Genomic DNA, 21,233 nt, shown 5'->3' on the forward strand with positions numbered 1-21,233 from the left:
CCCTTTTCTTTTAAGACAGTGTCTTACTATTCAACTATTCTTTTTTTTTACAGCATCTAACAATTTTTATTTTAATTGAAAAACTTTTCATGCAATATATTCTAATCACATTTTTCCTCCCCTAACTCCGAGTATGAAATTTTTAAATGTAGTAAGTCATTTGTTCTGAATGGTGAGCTTCCATACAACTTTCATTCATTTCTCATGCTTTTTTGCTGTCCTATTTTTTTTATTAATATTTTTTTATTTTCCATTTTAAATTTAGGTAAGAAACAAGGTTGCTTCACAAGTCAGTACGAGGTCCCTCTCCCTTTCCCTCCCCTCCTCCCGTGCCCTCCCCCATCCCCCCCCCGTTATCCCCTCATTCCCCCAGGGAGGGTGAGGCCCTCCATGGGGGTGTCCATAGTCTGTCATTTCATATAGGGCAGGGCCTAGACCCTTCCCCAAGAGTTCAGGGTGAGAGTGCACCTCACATTGTTCTATGGGAGTCCAGAGACCGTGTGTATACTTGGGATGGGTACTGATCTGCTGTCCAAGGCTCAATAGATTACCTAGGCCTCCTCACTGACACCCAGATTCAGGGGGTCTTGATCAGTCCCATGCTGGATTCCCAGGCTGATGCCTGGGATTCAAGAGTTAACCTTTGTCTGGTCAGCTGTTTCTGGGGGTTCAACCAGCCCAGTCTTAATCCCTTTGATCATCAGTCCTCCCTCTCTGATACTGGCTTTCTTGAGTTCAGCTCAGTACTTAACCAGCCAGTAAATGAAGTTTCTGTTTCCCAGACTCTCTGGCCATAGGATTGTAGGCTGGCACTCCCGAGATCTATGTCTAAAATCCATATATGAGAGAGTACATGCCATGTTTCTCTTTTTGTGACTGGGTTACCTCACTCAGGATGGTTTCTTCTAGTGTCATCCATTTGCCTGCGAATCTCAGGATTCCATTGTTTTTTTCTGCTGAATAGTACTCCATTGTGTAGATGTACCACATTTTCTCTATCCACTCTTCGGGTGAGGGACATCTAGGTTGCTTCCAAGTTCTGGCTATTACAAATAAAGCTGCTATGAACATAGTGGAACAGACATCTTTGTTATATGAATGGGCATCTTTTGGATATATGCCTAAGAGTGCAGTTGCTGGGTCTTGGGGTAGGTTTATTCCCATTTTTCTGAGGAATCTCCATACTGCTTTCCAAAGTGGCTGAACCAGTTGGCACTCCCACCAGCAATGGAGGAGTGTCCCCCTTTCACCACATCCTCTCCAGCATAAATTGTCATTGGTGTTTTTGATTTTAGCCATTCTGACAGGAGTGAGATGGTATCTCAGAGTTGTTTTGATTTGCATTTCCCGGATGGCTAAGGATGTTGAGCACTTTCTCAAGTGCCTGTCAGCCATTTTAGACTCCTCTATTGAAAACTCTCTATTTAGTTCTGCGGCCCACTTCTTAATTGGGTCCTTTGCTGTTTTGGAGACTTGCTTCTTGTGTTCTTTGTAAATTTTGGAGATCAACCCTCTGTCAGATGTGGGATTAGTGAATATTTTTTCCCATTCTGTGGGCTGCCTTTTTGTCTTGCTGACTGTGTCCTTTGCCTTACAGAAGCTTCTCAGTTTCAGTAGGTCCCATTTATTAATTGTTGATCTCACTGTCTGTGCTACTGGTGTTATGTTCAGGAAGCTGTCTCCTGTACCAATTCGTTCAAGGGTACCACCCACTTTCTCTTCTAAGAGGTTCAGTGTGGCTGGATTTATGTTGAGGTCTTTGATCCATTTGGACTTAAGTTTTGTGCATGGCGATAAACATGGATCGATCCGCATTCTTCTACATGCCAGTCTCCAATTATGCCAGCACCATTTGTTGAAGATGCTTTCTTTATTCCATTGTATATTTTTAGCTTCTTTGTCAAAGATCAGATGTTCGTACGTGTGTGGGTTAATACCCGGATTTTCAATTCGATTCCATTGGTCTGCCTGTCTATTTTTGTGCCAATACCAAGCTGTTTTCAGGACTATAGCTCTATAATAGAGCTTGATGTCAGGGATAGTGATGCCTCCGGACGTTGCCTTGTTGAACAGGGTTGTTTTGGCTATCCTGGGTCTTTTGTTTTTCCATACAAAATTGATTATTGTTCTTTCAAGGTCTGTGAAGAATTGTGCTGGGATTTTAATGGGGATAGCATTGAATCTGTAGATTGCTTTTGGCAGGATTGCCATTTTTGCTACATTGATCCTACCTATCCAAGAGCATGGGAGATCTTTCCATTTTCTGAGGGCTTCTTTAATTTCTTTCTTTAAAGATTCAAAGTTCTTACGATACAGGTCTTTCACTTGTTTGGTTAGCGTTACCCCAAGGTATTTTATGTTGTTTGTGGCAATTGTAAAGGGTGATGTTTCTCTGATTTCTCTTTCAGCCCTTTTATCATCTGTATATAGTAGGGCTACTTACTTTCTTGAGTTGATCTTGTAACCTGCCACTTTGCTGAAGGTGTTAATCAGCTGTAAGAGTTCCCTGGTAGAGTTCTTTGGGTCATTGATGTAAACTATCATATCGTCTGCAAACAGTGAAAGTTTGACTTCTTCCTTCCCAATTTGTATCCCCTTGATCCCCCTTTGTTGTCGTATGCCAATAGCTAGAACTTCAAGTACCATGTTGAAAAGGTATGGAGAGAGTGGACAGCCTTGTTTTGTTCCTGATTTTAGAGGAATTGCGTTGAGTTTCTGTCCATTTAGTTTGATGTTGGCTGTTGGTTTACTGTATATGGCTTTTATTATGTTTAAGTATGTCCCTGTTATCCCAGATCTCTCCAAGACCTTTATCATGAAGGGGTGTTGGATTTTGTCAAAGGCTTTTTCAGCATCTAGTGAGATGATCATGTGATTTTTGTTTTTCAGCTTGTTTATATGGTGGATTACGTTGATGGATTTTCGTATGTTGAACCATCCCTGCATCCCTGGGATGAAACCTACTTGATCGTGGTGAATGATTGTTTTGATTTGTTCTTGGATCCGATTTGCCAGTATCTTATTGAGTATTTTTGCATCAATGTTCATGAGGGATATTGGTCTGAAGTTCTCTTTCTTGGTTGTATCTTTGTGTGGCTTGGGGATCAAGGTTATTGAAGCCTCATAGAAAGAGTTTGGCAAAGACCCTTCTGCTTCTATTGTGTGGAACACTTTGAGAAGAATTGGTATAAGCTGTTCTTTGAATTTGTGGTAGAATTCTGCACTGAGGCCATCTGGACCTGGACTTTTTTTGGTTGGGAGACTTTTGATGACAGCTTCTATTTCCATAGGGGTTATAGGTCTATTTAAATTGCTTATCTGTTCTTGATTTAGTTTTGGCAAATGATAGCTGTCCAGGAAGTCATCCATTTCCTTTAAATTTTCGAATTTTGTGGAGTACAGGTTTTCAAAGTATGACCTAATGATTCTCTGGATTTCCTCAGAGTCTGTTGTTATGTCCCCCTTTTCATTTCTGATTTTGTTAATTTGCGTGTTCACTCTCTGCTGTTTGGTAAGGTTGGACAAAGGTTTGTCTATCTTGTTGATTTTCTCAAAGAACCAACTCTTCGTTGCATTGATTCTTTGTATTGTTTTACTGGTTTCTACTTTGTTGATTTCAGCCCTCAATTTGATTATTTCCTGGTGTCTACTCCTCCTGGGGGAGTTTGCTTCTTTGTGTTCTAGAGCTTTTAGCTGTGATGTTAATTCTCTGGTATAACTGTTTTCCTGTTTCTTCATGTGAGCACTTAGTGCTATGAACTTCCCCCGTAGCACTGCTTTCAAAGTGTCCCATAGGTTTGGGTATGTTGTGTCTTCATTCTCATTGAATTCGAGGAAGTCTTTAATTTCTTTTTTTATTTCCTCTTTGACCCAGGGATGGTGCAGTTGAGCATTATTCAATTTCCATGAGTTTGTAGGTTTTCTGCAATTTGTGTTGTTGTTGAATTCTAATTTTAAGGCATGGTGGTCTGATAAGATGCATGGAGTTATTCCAATTTTTTTGTAGCTGCTGAGGTTTGATATGTTGCCAAGTATGTGGTCGATTTTTGAGAAGGTTCCATGTGGTGGTGAGAAGAAGGTATATTCTTTTTTATGTGGATGAAATGTTCTATAGATATCTGTTAATCCCAGTTGGGTCATTACTTCTATTAGACCCTTTGCTTCTTTATTGAGTTTCTGTCTGGTATTCTTGTCTAGTGGTGAGAGTGGTGTGTTGAAATCTCCCACTATAACTGTGTGGGGCTTCAGATGAGATTTAAGTTCTAATAATGTTTCTTTAACGAATGTGGATGCCTTTGTATTGGGGGCATAGATGTTCAGGATAGACACTTCATCTTGGTGGGTTTCACCTGTGATGAGTATGTAAAGACCTCCTTCATCTCTTTTGATTGATTTTATTTTAAAGTCTAGTTTGTTAGATATTAGGATTGCTACCCCTGCTTGTTTCTTGGGTCCATTTGATTGAAAAATTTTTTCCCAACCTTTAACTCTCAAGTAATGTCTGTCTTTGAGGGTGAGGTGTGTTTCTTGTATGCAGCAGAAGGAAGGGTTCTGTCTTCGAATCCATCCTGCTAGTCTGTGTCTTTTTATGGGTGAGTTAAGGCCGTTAATATTGAGGGATATTAATGACCATTGATTGCTCATCCTTCTTCGATTTGCGATGGTTGTTGTTGGTGGAATTATGGGTGGAATTTCACCCCTTTGTTCTTTTGGCTGTTGGTAGAGAGGGATTCTCTAATGCTTATGTTTTTCTGGTTGTAGTTAGCTTCCTTGGGTTGGAGTTTTCCTTCCAAAATTTTCTGTAGGGCTGGGTTAGTGGACACATATTGGTTGAATCTAGTTTTGTCATGGAATATCTTGTTTTCTCCGTCTATAGTGATTGAGAGCTTTGCCGGGTATAGTAGTCTGGGCTGGCATCCATGGTCTCTTAGTGTAGGTAGAATATCTATCCAGGACCTTCTGGCTTTCAGAGTTTCCATGGAGAAATCAGGTGTAATTCTGATAGGTCTGCCTTTATATGTTACTTGACCTTTTTCCTTAGCTGCTCTTAATATTCTTTCTTTATTCTGTATGTTTGGCGTCTTGATTATTATGTGGCGAGGGATTTTTTTTGTGGTCCACTCTATTTGGTGTTCTGTAGGCTTCTTGTACCTTCATTGGCATGTCTTTCTTAAGGTTGGGAAAGTTTTCTTCTATGATTTTGTTGAATATGCCTTCTGCCCCTTTGAGGTGGATTTCTTCTCCTTCTTCTATACCTATTATTCTTAGGTTTGGTCTTTTCATGGTGTCCCATAATTCCTGGATGTTTTGTGTTAAGGATTTGTTGGATTTAAGGTTTTCTTTGGTTGATAAATCCATTTCTCCTAATGTATCTTCAACACTTGAGATTCTCTCTTCCATCTCTTCTATTCTGTTGGTAATGCTTGTATTGGTAGTGCCTGACTGTCCAGCTTTTCTATTTTCTGCCTTTCTTCAGATTGTGTTTTCTTTTAGTGTCTCTATTTCAGTTTTCAACCCTTGCAGTGTTTGCATTGCTTCTTGCAATTTTCTGTTTATCTGTTTGTCCGTTTGTTGCCTTTTATGAATTTTTTGGTTTGTTCTTTCTTCCATTTCTTGCATTTTTTGGTTTGCTTTTTGTTCCATTTCTTGGATTTTGTGCTTTGTTTCTTCTTCCATTTCCTGCCTTTTTTGGTTTGTTTCTTCCTCCATTTTTTTCATTTTTTGCTTTGTTTTTTCTACCATTTCTTGCATTTTTTGCTTTGTTTCTTCTTCCATTTCCTGCCTTTTTTGGTATGTTTCTTCTTCTAATTCTTGCATTTTTTGCTTCATTTCTTCTTCCATTTCATGCCTTTTTTGGTTTGTTTTTTTCTTCCAATTCTTGCATTTTTTGGTTTGTTTTTTCTTCCATTTCTTTGAGGGATTTTCCAATATCCTCTTTTAGGGCCTCTATCATTTTCATGAAAGTGCTTTTAAGGTCGTTCTCTTCTGCTTCCTTCGCGTTGGAATATTGGGGTCTTGCTGGTGTGGAGTCTCTAGAATCTGGCGGTGTCATATTTGTTTTTCTGTTGCTGACTGTGTTTTTATATTGTCTCTTTCCCATCTCTTCTTCTAGTGGGTGCAGAAAGAGCCCCTTCCTGGTCTGGGGACCAGAGTTCCCTTTTGGTGGGTGCTAGTAAGTCCAGTAATCTGGTGGTTCTTCTATACCTTGTCCAAATGCTGGTCCGTGGGTAGAGAAGAAGAACAGGAATCTGGGTCGCTTAGCCTCCTACCTGGTCCCCTGGACCCTATGCTGGGTCCTGTTGTACCTCATCCGGAACAGCTACTCCCCTGGTCTCCCTGGCTCCTGTAGTTTCCTGGTCTCTTTGGTGGGAGAGAAGATCTGGAGTCTGGGGTGCTTGGCTCCCGCCGGGATTGGGAGCTCTGTGCAGTTCCCAGGCGATCTGCAGGCTCTGGAACACAGGCCGGGAAGCCGGCCTGTTTACCTGATGCTGCCAGAGGGACAGCTACTTCCCTGTACTCCCAGCCTCCTCTCGTTTCCTGGAATCGTTGGTGGGAGAGAAGATCTGGAGTCTGGGGTGCTTGGTTCCCGCCGGGATTGGGAGCTCTGTGCAGTTCCCAGGCGATCTGCAGGCTCTGCAACACAGGCCGGGAAGCTGGCCTGTTTACCTGATGCTCCCACCGGGATTGGGAGCTCTGTGCAGTTCCCAGGCGATCTGCAGGCTCTGGAACACAGGCCGGGAAGCTGGCCTGTTTACCTGATGCTCCCACCGGGATTGGGAGCTCTGTGCAGTTCCCAGGCGATCTGCAGGCTCTGGAACACAGGCCGGGAAGCCGGCCTGTTTACCTGATGCTCCCACCGGGATTGGGAGCTCTGTGCAGTTCCCAGGCGATCTGCAGGCTCTGGAACACAGGCCGGGAAGCCGGCCTGTTTACCTGATGATGCCAGAGGGACAGCTACTTCCCTGTGCTCCCAGCCTCCTCTCGTTTCCTGGAATCGTTGGTGGGAGAGAAGATCTGGAGTCTGGGGTGCTTGGCTCCTGCCGGGATTGGGAGCTCTGTGCAGTTCCCAGGCGATCTGCAGGCTCTGGAACACAGGCCGGGAAGCCGGCCTGTTTACCTGATGCTGCCAGAGGGACAGCTACTTCCCTGTACTCCCAGCCTCCTCTCGTTTCCTGGAATCGTTGGTGGGAGAGAAGATCTGGAGTCTGGGGTGCTTGGTTCCCGCCGGGATTGGGAGCTCTGTGCAGTTCCCAGGCGATCTGCAGGCTCTGCAACACAGGCCGGGAAGCTGGCCTGTTTACCTGATGCTCCCACCGGGATTGGGAGCTCTGTGCAGTTCCCAGGCGATCTGCAGGCTCTGGAACACAGGCCGGGAAGCTGGCCTGTTTACCTGATGCTCCCACCGGGATTGGGAGCTCTGTGCAGTTCCCAGGCGATCTGCAGGCTCTGGAACACAGGCCGGGAAGCTGGCCTGTTTACCTGATGCTCCCACCGGGATTGGGAGCTCTGTGCAGTTCCCAGGCGATCTGCAGGCTCTGGAACACAGGCCGGGAAGCCGGCCTGTTTACCTGATGATGCCAGAGGGACAGCTACTTCCCTGTGCTCCCAGCCTCCTCTCCTTTCCTGGAATCGTTGGTGGGAGAGAAGATCTGGAGTCTGGGGTGCTTGGCTCCTGCCGGGATTGGGAGCTCTGTGCAGTTCCCAGGCGATCTGCAGGCTCTGGAACACAGGCCGGGAAGCTGGCCTGTTTACCTGATGCTCCCGCCGGGATTGGGCCTATTCAACTATTCTTGTTGTCCTGGAATTCACTACGTAGACCAGGCTGGCCTTGAACTCACAGTGCCCTCCCAAATGCTAGTATTGAAGGCATGTAACACCATGTCTGGCTGAATTTGGTTTTAATAACAGAAAATACACTGGTTCAGCATTCACAGTACAAGAGATAAGTTTTGTTTTATTTCCCTTTTGGAGCTAGAGTTTCAGTATGAGGCTCAGGCTAGCCTCAAACTCACACTCATTTGTTATGGTAGCCTCTCAAGTGTTAGCATAATAGGTCTGTACCATCATAACCTCCTGAAATATTTCAACAAGTATTGAGAAATAGAACATGTTTTAATGCTGAAAGTTGGCACCAACTGAGAATGGAAAGTTTGGAAATGCAGGCTAAAGAGGAAGCACCCAAAATCCCACATGAAAGAAACTAGCTTTGGACCCAAGACCATGTGGTGTCATTAAAAGCATGATGGATGCTGATAGGGAGTTTACAACTTCCTTAATAGTAAGTAGACAAGTGCATGGGATTTTCTCTTCTAAAAAGCTAAAGACAAGCTTGCCTAGAAATGTGGAGTTAATGTAAGCATTTTGAGGAATTTAAGACAAGTTTGAAATACTGTTGTGGAAATTGGAAAGAGGTATTACTAGAGTAAAAAAGACAGCAACCTTGTGCTGGAGAGATGACTCAGTGTTTAAGAGCACTTGCTGTTCTAACAGAGAACACAGGATCAATTCCCAGTATCAATGTGGCAGCTTATAGCAGTCCATGACTCCAGTTCAATAAGACCTGGAGACATCTTCCAGCCCCCATGGGAACCAGGCCAGAGAGCACATATATGCACCCAGGCAAAACACTCTCACACATAAAAATAAATACTTTTTAAAAGGAGAGTTATCATAGAATATTATTTTAAGATGTGCTACATTTGTTTATGTGGTGGAACATTTGTTTAATGATGAAAAGATGTGCTGTATTCTTTTGTGCTACATTTGTTTAACTCTGTGAAGTTCTGTCACTTTGCCAGTCAAAAATCCCTGATTGGTCCAATAAAGAGCTGAATGATAAATAGCAAGGCAGGAGAAAGGATACGCAGGGCTGACAGGCAGAGAGAATAAATAAGTGGAGAAATCTGTGAAGAAAAGATTGAGGAATGAGAAAAATAGAGGAGAGGAGGACATCATGACTTAGCCACCCAGCTACACAGCAAACCATGGAGTAAGAAGTAAAGAAAGATATATAGAATAGAGAAAGATAAAAGCCCAGAGGCAAGAGATAGATGGGCTAACTTAAGAAAGCTGGTGAGAAACAAGCCAAGCTGAGTCCAGACATTGATAAGAAAGAATAAAACTTCATTGTGTGATTTACTTGGGAGTTGGGCCCCTAAAGAATAAGAGCCAAAAGAATCAAAAGAGGAAGAGTAAAGAAATCCAACCCAACCAAATGTAATTAATCAAAAGGAAGGTAAGATCCCATTAGGGCTGGCTATGTCAAATAATCCCATCCATTTGGGAAGCATGTAAATGAACTAGAGCTGAGGATGTCACTCCCAGATCAAGTGCTTTACTAGCATGTCTATGATCCTGGGTTCAACATTGCAGTACTGCTGAGATTAAATAAGTTGAAAGTGGTAGTAACAAGGGGAATGGTGGCTCCTGGGGCACCAGATACACAGATGGTATTTTAACTCAAGGGTCAGGATGAAGACTTGCTCAAAAAGCTTTATGGGAAGAGAGGGTGAGAGCTCTGATTGTCCAGCCATACTCTTTATAAAATGAGGAGACTACAGACTTCATCCAAGAGGACTTTGGAGAGTGCGTGGGAGAGAAGGAAAGAAATGAACCACCATGTCACCATCCTGAGCAATGACTGCCAAAACATTAAGAAGATTGTGGTGCAGGTGGACAAAGAATTGGTCTGACTGGGTGACAGATCTGATGCAAAGGAATGCAATCTTTGATAGAGGACTGTGGCTGTCAGGATGGAGAGGAAGTTGAACAGCAGCCAAGAGAGCACGCAGATGGTCACTGGATTGCCTCTTCTCAGACTCCGGTTGCTAATCCTTTGCCATTATCACCTGCCCTGTCAGTTGGGGCAGCATTCTTCCTGCTGGTCCATCCTTCTAAGCCCCAATCCATCTTGCTTTTGCTTCCTGCAGCTTTCTTCTGCTGGGAGTCCATACAGCTGTAAGGATTTCCATCTGCTGCACAACTCTTGTTTATAGGAAGCTTCCAGGGGAAGTCTCTGGGTTTTCCATAACTTATTTCAGCTCTTGAGAATCTCATAGCAGATTATTTGACTCCAGTGCAGTTGGCTCTTTCACTAGGAAAGCACACTCTCTGTCATCTCATCATTAATGAATTTGCCTCGGTGAACTCACCAAGAGCTGCAACAAGGCCTTATGTGATGGGTGTAACACTTAGGTAAACGGACTGTTTTGTTTGCCTGCATAATGCTATGCATGCTTATGTGTATGCTTATAGGGGACTAATCAGAGCAACAAATGTCTGTGTGCAAGCATCTCTAACCCCACTGGGGAAGGATGTAGTGGCCTGATACCAAGATTTGGCAGCTAGTCTCTTCAAATGACACTTTGTTCTGTGAAGTCTGCATAGGAAGGACCTCTCTATCTGGCTCTTGGAGTAATTAAAATTCTGTTCTCTTCATTCATACAACCCACTCGCTCCATTTTCTGACACCCAGTGTGTGTCTTCTTTAATAAATGAATTTTTATTTGCACTCAGATCCAAGCAGAATAGTCCTCCATGTAGGTAATCCCAGCACGATTGTGTTTGGGACGGCTCTTCCCCACTTTTGCCTGACATTTGTAAGTGCTTTATGGTTTCCAGACCTCTTTCATGTATAATATGATTTGTTACTCCTACAACCCCACAGAGTTTGTTCTTTGAGCCTTGACTTAAAGATGAATAAAGGGATTTTCAGAAAGGCCAGTTTAAGTGATAAAGTTAAGCTAAAATCACTGGTTGTCTGAAACTCGAGGAATCCTTCTGTCATAAAGTGCTAACCCTGGTCAGATGAGATTTCCTGTGTACCTCCACTTTGCACCATAATAAAGTGTGTTCAACTTGATCTCAGGCTGTATTTCAAGGTTAACGCTTTATAAATGGAACTAAATCATTGGAGCTTGGGCCAGAAGCTAGACGTTTATTTATTGATCTAGTCTGGCCTCTTGAGTTTCTTGATATTTGGTGAGATGGAACATTTGTTGGCAAAGTATTCTGTTCCCTCTAGAATGAAGAGCACTGCTCTTGAATTTTAAACACAAGAAATGGTTCAACAGCACTCCTCAGCATGAAGCCTCATGCTGGTACAGAAAGAAAAAGCAATTTCTGAAGAGCCATTCTATTGACTTCCACTTAAAGCTATGCCTTAAAAATGGTTGGTAGCAGGGCTCAGCATTGTGGTACACATCTTTGATCCCAGTATGCATGAGGCTGAGGCACACATATCTCTGGGAATTTACAGCCAGTCTGGTGTAAATAGTGAGTTCTAGGCCAGCTAAGGACATACAGCAAGACCCTGTCTAAAAAATGCTATTATACTGATAAGAACAGACACTACACTTGATCTTAGCCAAAAGGCCGAGTTTATCCCTGGCATACAAATAGAATTTGAGTGCCCATGCCACAATATGGGGGGCTCTCACAGCCGGGACTCTTGGGGGAGGGCCTAGGCCCTGCCATGGATGAAATGACAGTCACTGGAGATACACCACGGAGGGCCTCACCCTCCCTGGGAATCGGAGTGGAGATTGGGTGGGGGGCTGGGGGACCTGGTGGGGAGGGCAGAAGAGGAGGGAAAGGAGAAGAAGCTGGAATTGACATGTGAAACAAGATTGTTTCTAACCTAAATAAAAAAATAATAACAAAATGGGAAAAGGCTATTATAATAATCTATGAAAGCCTACATAGTAATTACATGTATCTCTTTGTCTCTAAATTACTTCTAATGAAGTATTAATGATTAAATGTGTTCATTTTCAATGATACCATATTTTAAAATGTGATAACATTCTAATATTAAATGTGGATAGCAGAATGAAATTGAGATCTATCAAAATATTTTCCATGGGTTATTTACTAATTATAAAGAGTGCTAGTTCTCCTTTAGGGGCTGAGGATGTAGCTCAGTTGTTAAGTGTTTCAGGAAGTCCTGGTTGGGATCTCCTGCTTCACATAAATTGGGAATGGTGATTCATGCAAGTAATCCCAGTACTTAAGAGGTGGAAATTGGGGTGGACATCCCCCTCAGCTATATAATAAGTTTGAGGCCAGCCTGGGATAAAATAAAAAATATGAAAATCATACAAGAAGTATAATATGTACTTGTTCACCATGAGAGGACCTCCTTCACTAACTATTTATTTATTTAATGAGCACTATTATTGTAAGTTTCTTTCCTCGTCTGTTCATTTGTTTGGTAGTTCTGGTGCTAGTCAGTGACTGTACACAGTTGTGCAACCATCACTATAGCTAAGACATAGAATGGGTCTGTAGAGATGGCTTAGTGGGTAGAATGGCTGCCATGCAAGTGTGAGGACTAGAGTTCAAGTCTTCTGCACCTGTACAAAAGCATCAGATACCTCCAGCTCTGGAAGGGAGACTTACAAGTGTCCTTAAGGCTTTCTCGCTGGCTAGTTTAACTAATTAGTGATCTCCAGGTTCAGGAGATATTATTTCCAGTACTATCCCCTTGTTGAATTTCTGCATGGCTTCCCACTGGTCCTGGGAGCTCAAACTAGGAGGGCTGTGGGTCCATGGTATGCTTCCTACTGAATTTACCGCTTCTCCCTGTACTGCTGGGTGTGGCTTTTCCGAGCTGCACTTCAAATCAAGTCCACCCTCTTGGGCAAGTATTAATTATTTATTCTTGTTGCTGTGACAAAATACCCAAGGAAAGCAATTTAAGGGAGGAAGGGTTTATTTTGGCTCAAGGTTTAAGAAGGGATACAATCCATCGTGGCAGGGAAGGCAGCAGGAGCTGGAAACAGCTGGTTACATTGCCTTGTCAGTCAGGGAGCAGGGAGCAATGAACCCTGATGCTCAACTACCTCCCTACTTTCCTTTTTTCCCAAAACAGTTTCTCTATGTAAGAGCCTGCGATGGTCGTGCTTTCCTCTTTAATTCCGTCCATGACTCCAGTCCACAACACAGTGCTTGCCACCTTCCCACAGGGTTCCACCCTCCTCTGTTAAGCCTCTCTGGGAATGTGCTCACTGACACATTCAGAGAAGTCAGCACTCACTGAAGTTAGCACCCAGGATGGGCAGCTCCAGTTTAGTAGGTCACGGGCAAACAGGATTCTGCCTGAGGTTCTTGTAGCTTTTCAAACTCTGGTTGTTTGCTTGCATTTGTTCTCTTTCTGGTGTTCAGACATAGTTGTTTGTGATCCAGATTTAAATGTGCCTGATGAACGATTGAGAGGAGTTTGTCAAAAGTTTCATTCTGTCTCTCACACACAGGCACACACAAGGGACAGGCACCACACATGAACTACTATCTGGTAGTGCATAATCAGAATATGCTTATATTAAACAAATTACGACCCTGAGGTCACCACAGACCTACTCTAATCTAGGTGTCCCCAAACACTGACCTGTGAGTGGCTTGCACATTTTTGACTTGATAAGTTGTTATCTTTGATCTACACCCTAATAAAAAACAAGCAAAAATTTAATATCCATCTTTACAAAGCTATATGTATTCTATTTATGAGGTTATATTTTATCCAACACAATAATTTTCTCTCAACACTAAGTTGTAAAATGTCCTATCCCATCTAGGAAATGCCACTAATGACTAGTAATGGAGGAATACACCTACCACACTCATATTTAGCAAAAAACCTGCCCCTCTATGTTATTGTGTAGCTTTTTTGAAAAATTACTACAGTTCTTGAGAAATAAAATAAATGCTTTTCTCCCTTTTATTATGTTAGACAGTTTTTAAAAGGGAAGATATTATTTTATGATAATTGGTATAGTTTGTTCTTCTTGAGAAAAGCTCCTTTTGTAAAACTAACAGGAAAGAACGAATTGCTGCTTTCCATTCTGTATAATTTAGCTATTTGACTTAGTTTTTTCTCTAATTTTCTGAATGATTGGACCTTGTTTCGGCTTAAAGGAAAAGGCACCCTTGGGATTTCTTTTTTCTTTTTGTGTGAGTACCCAGGGCCTCATACCTGCTAAGTAAGTTGTCTACCACTGAAGCACATACCAACCTAGCTCATAAATCTTTCCTTTAAAACTAATTATTCAGGACTGGAGAGTTGACTCAGTGAATAAAGGCACTGGTTGTTCTTCCAGAGAATACAGATTTGAGTCCCAGCACCCATATGGAGCTCACCAATGCCTGTGACTCTAATTCAGGGAATCTGATGCCCTCTTCTGGCCTCTATGGGTACCAGGCAGAAACATTGCACCCAAACAAAACAACCAAATGCATACAATTTTTTAAAAAGTTTTAGGGCTCCCATCCAACAATGAGAGATGCACTCTCACCCTGGACTCTTGGGGGAGGGTCTAGGCTCTGCCCTGGATGAAATGACAGACTATGGACACCCCCATGGAGGACCTCACCCTTCCTGGGGATATGAGGGGATATTGGGGGATTGGTGGGAGGGCATGGTCGGAGTGGAGGGAAAGGGAGAGGGACCTGGAATTGACATGTGAAGAAACCTTGTTTCTAATTTAAATTTAAATTTAAAAATAAAATATAAAAATAAATAAAAAATTAAAATTAAATTAAAAAAATGAATTACTTTAGGAGTGGTCAGAGTAATGGTTCACATCTGTAATCCCAGCCCTTGGAAGGTGTAGGCAAGAGGATCAGGAGTTCAAGTTCATCCACAGCTAAATAGAAAGTTCAAGGCCAGTCTCCATTATATAAAACTCTCCAAGATTAGAAAAACAAGTTTAATAATGGTTAGATGTTTTTATAATGAGTAATCCAGATTCACAATCATATAATTTTTATGCTTTTACCATATTACTTGTATTCTAAATATTCTAGGCTTCAAATACATATATAAAGGATTTATACATTATGTTATTGTCTTTTATTAGTTATATGATGAGAAATTGGTTATATTTGTATCTTTAAAATAGATGAGTTTTAATAATAAGCAAATGAGTGATTTGGATTGTTCCAGATATAAGAGGAAGGCACATGTCGAAATTTCAAGTGAGAGAGAAAAATCCATTTTGCAGCATATCATGGCAAATGTGTCAATGATAAAGTGAGTTCAGGTGACAGTTCACAGGAAGTGGCCAATTTGATACAGATTTAAAAAAATCATGTGTTAGTGTGTATGTTATAGGTATGTGTAGTGTATATTGTGTGCTCTTGTATATGAATGTAGGCGTGCATATACCATGGCATCCATGAGAAGGTAAGAGGATACCCTCGGGTATCAGTCCAGAACTATGCACTTTTTTGAGACAGAGTCTCCTTACCGTATTCCATGTTAGCTGGCCTGGGAACTTTGGGAGGATTCTCTTGTTTCCACCTCCCATCAGGTCATAGACTGTTGGATCAGAAATGCATGGTTCTGGGGATCTGAACTCAGATCCTATACTGTGTGGCAAGGGCTTTATCCACAGACCTACTTTCCCAGCTTAGAGTTGGATTTTGATGAATGACTAGGGCTTTGCATGCTAGTCTCTGAAGATTAGACTCTGATGAAGTCACTTAATCATTTCTCATCCCAACTATACAAATCCTATTATTAAATTCTATCCTCCTAGATCAGTGATGATTTAATTATTTTATTAGAGTAATACATAGAGAATTGTGATTTCATGTATTATTAACTCTCTGATTTACCTTCTCTTTGTGACTTTGCTGAGAAAATTACAGTGGAAGCAGAAATATTCATTTAAAATTAAGAAGTAGTAATTGTGCTCCATTTTATTAATGATAGAAATATAGACATTATATCCTATATATTGGAAAAGACTTCAAATTTGAAGACTGGCAAGCATTTGACTTTAGACCAAGCCCACTTCCTGCCTGATTATTGATGGCTTATAAGCTTACGATTTTATTTTACTTCATTTTATTTTATTGAGACATGGTTTCTACATGGAACAGCCACGGCTGTCCTGGAATTGACTATGAAGACCTGGCTGGCCTCAAAACTGGAGATCTGCCTCTGCCTCCTGAGTGCTTGGGTTAACGGTGTGTACCACCATTGCTCAGTAAGCCTAGGATACTTTTTAAATGCAATTTAAACAGGTAAAGGGACAAAAAGAGGCTGGAGAGTGTACCTCAATGAAACATTGTTTGTTTTGCGAACATGAGATACTAAGCTATTATTACTACCAAACGCTAATACATCAGGAATATGTAATAACATTTGGGAATCATAGAAGACAAATATCTCCTGAAAAACAGGGTTATTAAAGAGTATATGTATATGTGGATATATGAGTGTATAAAATATAGCCTTATCAAATAAGTTTTGCCGTATTAACTTTTCCCCTCTCATATTTGAATCCTACTTTTGCCCCCTATTAGTTTTTTCTCATTTCTTTGGGTTTATTTTCAGATCATAACTAGGTACCTCAATCTTTAAGTTTTAAGTTTCTTCTTTTTATAATCCTAAAAGCATAGAATCCTAAATATATGCCCCCCCAGCTATGCCCCATGAATTTTGAAGTATGGTGTTGTTTTCTCAATATTTATAAACAAATTCTGTTTTTTGATCTATGGGGTAAATATAAACCCATAGATTTTACATACGCAGGGAATTTAGATGTTTGTTACTTATTTCTAACTTTACTGCATTGTGTTTAAAAATATGTAATCCAAAATATTTATTTATTTATTTATTCATGCATATTCATGAATGTGTACATGCCCGTTCATAAACATGTTTATATACACAGATATATCACACATTAGAGAAGCGTAAGCAGGAAGACACACTAGATATTACTTAATAGTAAATCAGTTTTTAATGAGACAAACAGTATTTTATAATGTAAATATGTGTTTTAAATAATATACACTAAGAAGGATGGCATGGGAGCACATACCTCTAATCCCAGCACTTAAGAGACAGAAGAATGAAAATATTGAACTTGAGGTCTTCCTAAGTTTACATAGCCAGCCTCCTATCTCAAAAACAAACAAACAAAAACTGGATGATAATTATCACACTATTGCATAAGGAAAGATTTCTCAAACAAGATACAAGAAGTATAAAGGAATGGACTAATACATTTACTGTATTAGTTCTCGAAGTTATCTGTGTATCAGAATCCATTGAAAAAAAAGAGAAAAGCCACACTTGGGCAAGATGGTTTTTGTGCAAGTAACTGACAATTAATATTTCAAATGCAATAATTTTAATAGAAAAACTAACATAAAGTGAAACACAACCAAGGAATGTGATAAGGAAATCTAAGTAAGAAACATACATGCTTGCCTTTATCAATATCTAGAACAGTGGTTCTCAACTTTTGTAATGCTGGGACACTTTAATACAGTTCTTCATGTTGTGGTGATCCCAAAACATAATTATTTTCATTACTCCTTCATAACTGTAATTTTTCTATTGTTAGGCATCAGAAAATAATTATTTTGGAGATAGAGATTTGCCAGGGGGTCATGACCTATAGGTTGAGAATTGCTGATCTAGGTAATTGCAAATTAGCCAAGACAGCAGTACACACAATTGAGATTAGTAAAAGTTAAATCTGAATAGAACTTGTTGGTGAAATGTGGTGTGATCAGAACTTTTAAATATTGGAAACCAAGTCTGTAGCTTATTTGCTAGTCTAACATTTTTGAAACCCTGAGTTATATCCTCAGAGCATCCTAAGTCAAGTGGGGTGGCAAGTGCCTGTAATCTTCACACTTGAGAGGTAGAAACAGGGGGATGAGAAGCTTAGAGTAATCCCTGGTTAAATACCGGGTTCAAAGCCAGTATGGGCTGCATAAGACTCTGCTTCAAACAACAACAAAATTTCACATACTTGTTGACCTAGAAATTGGTGTTGCCATTTTGCAGAGCCACCTTGCAATATCTATTAAGTCAAAGGCATATCCTGCAGCCATGTGCTTCCAGTCCTACTCAACATTGGTTCACAATTGTGCTACCCTATCAGAAGTCTTGGACAAGATGCTGGAATTAGAAGTGTGTGTCACCACGCCCAACTAATATATGTTCAGCAAGTGGAAGAGTTTTGTTCCCTAATGCTTTATATATACATATATATATATATATATACTTTATTACGTACCTCAAAGTCGTTTCTAAATCATTGAAGCCATAGAAGAATTGCTGAAAAATATGGTAATAAGGTCAAATGTTATTCACTGCCATTTATATGTGTTTCACTAAATTAAGACACCAGAATTTTACTAGGGTCCATATTCTTGAGTCAATTTCTGCCAGTCAAAGGTTAAAGCAAATGAATCCTTTGTAAATCAGTGTGTCAGATTTATAGAGAAAGGATGTTTGTAAAAGTGTTCCTTGTGACTATTAAACATTCTTTGTCTTCTGTCTAGAGCTGGATGTGTTGATAGCCTAACTAATGCATCACAGAAATTTATGGGGTTGTTGCTTTCACTCACTAAGAAAGTTGGAAGGGGATGATGGAAAAAGGACATCTTAGTTTTCCAGTAATGTCACCATGGTATTGTGTTTGTGTGAGTCAAGGAATACCCATCGCAAAATGGGCACAGTAGAAAAGCCAGAGTTGAAAACCAAAGTCTGGGCTTGGGATGTGGCTTAGTTGGTTGAACAGTTGCCTAGAATGTGCCATATATACCAGTAATGATGGCAGGAACCCATCATCCCAAGACCCAAGAGATAGAAGAGTAGGTTGTAAATGTTTTAGGTTATCCTCATTTGCATAACAATCTTGAAGCCTGTACATCCTACATCAAATTCTATCTCAATGAAGAATGAAAAAGTATCTAGGTCACTTAGGCTGATGTATTCCATATCTATTATAATGCGGGTAGAATGTTTCATGATATTTTGTAACTGTGAATTTTTTTATCATACTAGTTGCTATTAGCTACTAACCTGACACAGTCTAGAATTACCTGAAAAGAGGTGTATCTGTAAAGGATTGCCTTAATTGCTAATTGATGAAGTAGGATCCAACTCAGTGTGGGTATTAGCATACCTAGGCTAATGGTCCTGGCATGTGTAAGAAAGGTAGCTAAATAATCCCTAAATACATTTTAAGTATCAGTCCTTATCCCCACAGATAAATGTAGTCCTCACCCCTCATTGCAATTTTCAATTTGTAGCAGATGAGACCATTACAGAAAACCACAACCAATCAAGATGCAGAGCTGTGTATTCCAGTTCCAATGGTTACATCTTCAAAACAACTCCTGAAAACAAGGCTCAGGGAATATTCGAGAAAAGTAATTAAAAAGATTGTAAGAGCAAAGGATCAGAGACTGGACTGTATTTCCTAGCAATGTCAGAATGCACACCCACAAAATCTCACCAACATGATATCCTAAGCATGAACAATGCACGAACAATAGATATGTTAATGTGAACCTGTGGAAAGTCCACAAGGTTGCAGCCCTACACAATGAATTACAGGCAACTAAGGAATGCTGAGAGTAGGGAAATAGTCTTCCTCCATGTCTTAGTTACTTTTCTATTGCTGTGAAAAGACATCAGGATGAAGACCACTTGCAGGAGAAAGAGTTTATTGGGACCTATAGTTCCTGAGGGTGAGTGTATGACCATATGGGAATGAGCCTGTCAGTCGGCAGGAAGGCATGGCAATGCAGCAATAACTGCAATAACTAAGAGAATAACTAAGATGTTACACCTTGAGACACAATCATAAGGCAGGGAAAGAGGCTGAGCTAATTGAGAATATTGTGTGCTTTTGATGTACTTCCTTCAACAAGTCCAGACCCCCCTATCCTTCTCAAACAATTTCTTACATTGAGGATCAAACACTTAAATAAATATATGAGCCTATGGGATCCATTCTCATTCAAACCACTACACCCAGGAAAAAGCACAGCAATCAGTTGCCCAGTGTCAAATAGTCTGCCCTTAAACATACAAATGAGGAATGCCATATTGACTGAGCAGGATGTGTTTAGGAGTATTTAAGATTACATATGTATATGTAATAACATATAATAACATTTAATGAAAAGAGAGGCCATGGATTTATAGGAGAACAAGAAAGGACATATGACAGGTTTTGAAAGAAGGAAAGGGATGGGGGAAAATGATGTGATTATATTCTCCAAAATAAAAGAAATACTTGATTTTTCTCTGCAAAATTCAAGTGCTATTTTAGATTATCTCTAAAACACAGGAAAATATTAATTATTATTTTATGAAAATTAATCTAGTTATGAATCATTTTTGTACTATTTGATTCACCACTGTTAAATACATCACCTTGTAAGTCAGCTGCTCACTTTGATAAACCATGTGGAAACTAGTTTTTATAATGTGTGTTCAAATACTTACATTTTAATCTCAGCACATTTACACTGTACCACAGGGGGAGGGGTGTAAAATATTTATCAAGAATAATATTAGCCAGGTTATATTTACAATGAAACACAGTCTATTGATGCATGTTAGTGTAAAGTGTACTCTTCACTCTGCTGGTACGTAATTACTGACCATTAATAAATGATAATGAATTTTAAAATACCTATGAATTTTGAAAAGTAACAAATACTTTAAATATGTTTATTTACCATAAATGTGTAGTGAATCCACATTTGTATAACATATCAGTAGCTTAGAACAGTTGTGAGTGCATATTATTAACAAATAAAAGCAAATGTGATCATAGTTTTCTGTATTTTACTCTGCAGTATGTAACTAAGTAAAGTCTCTGTGTAACAGCCTTGGCTGCCCTGGAACTTGCTCTATAGTCCAGGCTGGCCTTTAAGTCACAGAAGTAATATATGCCATTATTCTGAGTGCTCAGCATTACTATGTTCCACGTTCCTCATTTGACATACATGGGCCAATGGATACCCAGTTTTCTGAGTAAACAGTTTTGTTTAATTGCAATAGAATCATATCAAAAGTTCCTGTGACAGGTATCTTCACAGCCAGTCTCTGCCCGTTCTTATTCAATTATCTTCCGATTGCCTTAATCTTTGTTTTCTAATAAATTGAGTGCTTCTTTGTTCTACTTTCTATACATGAGGTAAGAGTACCACAATATCCTGAGATAAATATCAAGGAAGTTCAAAGTCATCTGCAATAGTGAGTTTGAGTGCTGCCTGGTATACATGATACCTTATCTCAAGATAGGTAGATGATAGAGAGATAGATAAAATAAGAGTTAGGGTAGAGACTGGAGAAACTTGTTCTCAGAACCCATGTCTGTCAGCTCACAACTGTCTGTAATTCCAGCTCCAGGAGATCCAACATCCACTTCTGGACTTTGTGGGCACCTGCACTCACATGTGTGAACTCA

At 40.3% G+C, this 21,233-nt stretch overlaps 1 protein-coding gene and 1 pseudogene across 4 annotated transcripts in view; one reads left to right on the plus strand and one right to left on the minus strand.

Annotated features, from left to right (window-relative positions):
- The window catches only part of Frmpd4 (FERM and PDZ domain containing 4), a 965,131-nt gene that overhangs the window by 199,187 nt on the left and 744,711 nt on the right, over positions 1-21,233 (plus strand). The window lies entirely within an intron of this gene.
- On the minus strand, positions 11,249-11,383 carry LOC121140135 (annotated as a pseudogene).

The sequence above is a fragment of the Mesocricetus auratus genome, unplaced genomic scaffold (assembly GCF_017639785.1).
Source record: "Mesocricetus auratus isolate SY011 unplaced genomic scaffold, BCM_Maur_2.0 Super-Scaffold_100003, whole genome shotgun sequence".
Taxonomy (NCBI): domain Eukaryota; kingdom Metazoa; phylum Chordata; class Mammalia; order Rodentia; family Cricetidae; genus Mesocricetus; species Mesocricetus auratus.